At 45.6% G+C, this 2,500-nt stretch overlaps 1 protein-coding gene across 1 annotated transcript in view; it reads right to left on the bottom strand.

The window, feature by feature from the left end:
- The window catches only part of sNPF (short neuropeptide F precursor), a 369,184-nt gene that overhangs the window by 187,491 nt on the left and 179,193 nt on the right, over positions 1-2,500 (bottom strand). The gene's annotated exons all lie outside the window — the stretch shown is intronic.

Genomic DNA, 2,500 nt, shown 5'->3' with positions numbered 1-2,500 from the left:
AGCACCACCGTACTTCCCAGGCCAGCGCTCTACCAACCGCGCCCGGCTCCCTCAATGGAAATCCGCCATTTATTCAATCCAAATGAATCTATAATTATCGTGTGGCTCTCAGAGATAGAAATGAGATCAAGTTTAATGCATCAAAACCCAAACGTGCGCGCGCGCGCGCGCGCGCGTGTGTGCGTGTGTGTGTGTGTGTGTGTCTGTGTGTGTGTGTATGTGTGGTGTGTGTGTGTGTGCGTGTGTGCGTGTGTGTGTGTGTGTGTGTGTGTTTGTGTGTGTGTGTGTGTGTGAGAGAGAGAGAGAGATTCACCATAGTGATTCACCATAGTCTTGGATCACGTGCTGGACTCGTGATCGACAGCTATTTCCCTCCCGGAAGAGAACTGAGAGCTCATATATGACCGATCTATTGGTAATGCTGTAACCTTACACGCACACACACACCCAACTCCCTGCCCACGAGAGTTGGACAAACAACCCGTAGCGCAGTGGTACTGAAATTATTCCAGCCCTGGGCTGAGTGTGTATGTATGCGTGTGTGTGTGTGTGTGTGTGTGTGTGTGTGTGTGTGTGTGTGTGTGTGTGTGTGTGTGTGTGTGTGTGTGTGTGTGTGTGTGTGTGCATGTGTGTGTGTGTGTGTGCGTGTGTGTGTGTGTGTGTGTGTGTGTGTGTGTGTGTGTGTGTGTGTGTGTGTGTGTGTGTATGTGTGTGTGTGTGTGTGTGTGTGTGTGTGTGTGTGTGTGTGTGTGTGTGTGTGTGTGTGTGTGTGTGTGTGTTTGTATGTGTGTGTGTGTGTGTGTGTGTGTGTGTGTGTGTGTGTGTGTGTGTGTGTGTGTGTGTGTGTGTGTGTGTGTGTGTGTGTGTGTGTGTGTGTGTGTGTGTGATTCACCATGGTCTTGGATCACATTTTGGACTCGTGATCAACAGCTGTTTCCCTCCCGAAAAATATCTCAGAGCTCATATACGACTGACCTATGGGTAATGTTGTGACCTTACACGAACAAACACACACACATACAACTCCCCGCCCACGAGAGTTGGAGTAACGACTCGCAGCGCAGCGATACTGAAATTATTTCAGCCCTGGGCGGCATTCAAATCCACACGGCCGTAGTGGCGACCGGGAACTCTACCAACTGCGCCATCGAGTCGTGTGTGTGTGTGTGTGTGTGTGTGTGTGTGTGTGTGTGTGTGTGTGTGTGTGTGTGTGTGTGTGCGTGTGTATGTGTGTGTGTGCGTGTGTGTGTGTGTATGTGTGTGTGTGTGTGTGTGTGTGTGTGTGTGTGTGTGCGCGCGTGCGTGCGACAACTGATAAGCTATTACTTAAATTATTTTCGTCTAATCGAAACCAAATATCTGAACTCAGTTGTTGATAAATGCCTCCGTTTAGCAAAGTCGAATCTTTTAATCCTGATCTATATTTACTTATGGTATTCTAAGCAGATTAGAGAAATGTCTAATCTAGAATTGTCCCAACCAACTCATGTAATCTTGAGCTATGACTTTACCAAATTTGATGTAACTAATGACATATAATGTAATCAATCAGAGAAAACTTCAAGTTCTTGTTAGTCTGATGTACATAAGTCTAGACATTAAGACTTCACTTTTCCCAGAAAGAGATGACTTCTACACAGATGTCTATTTAGCCGTGATGCAAACCACAAGTCAGATCCGAATTGGACAACGTTTAAATGAACGACTCGAGAGATTAATTGCAATTAATGGAGCACCATCCTGAGTTGCCTCTGATAGGAGGAGAGAGATCTCAGAGAGGCAGTGAAGGTCAGAGACACTCGCGAGCAAGCTACATGTCAACGTCTTATCCTCTCGGGTATTGTTGTTACGTGAAGCTTCACTGTATGTATGCGGGCGCAGATGCGTGTACGTGTGAGCATGTTACCGTGGGGACATGAACGCCCATGTGTGTGTGTGTGTGTGTGTGTGTGTGTGTGTGTGTGTGTGTGTGTGTGTGTGTGTGTGTGTGTGTGTGTGTGTGTGTGTGTGTGTGTGTGTGTGTGTGTGTGTGTGTGTGTGTGTGTGTGTGTGTGTGTGTGTGTGTGTTTAAGTGTGTTGCGATGTATGGTACATAAGTAGGGACATCTTTCACGTAATGATGGGGTAGACGTTATCACATTGGGCAGTGTTTCCTCCGACAGTTGGAGCAAATTTGCAACCCGCAGCCTTCGGGAATGAATATATGCTGGAGAGAAATAATTTTCCTCCGGCATATCAAAAGACATTCTATGTAACAGTATTGAGAAAACAAAATAGTTTGCGACAGTGATTCTCCGGCGGATTTTTTTTTTTTTTTTTTTTTTTTTTTTTTAGGTGGGCGATACCGCCGATTAATCGGTTGGAGGAAAAAAAATCCAAGTGCAACAACCCTTTTACTTTCCTTGTCGTGGAGATCTTTATCCATCTCAATACCATCTTGTTAAAAAGAGAAAAAAAGAAAAGAAACTTATATAGTTTACCTCCTTCCTTACTGAATGGC

This window comes from Oratosquilla oratoria, chromosome 7 (assembly GCF_046742065.1).
Source record: "Oratosquilla oratoria isolate Oo_2021 chromosome 7, ASM4674206v1, whole genome shotgun sequence".
Taxonomy (NCBI): Eukaryota; Metazoa; Arthropoda; class Malacostraca; order Stomatopoda; family Squillidae; genus Oratosquilla; species Oratosquilla oratoria.
The sequence above is the reverse complement of the archived record's forward strand: the minus strand, read 5'-3'. Positions and strand labels throughout refer to the sequence as shown.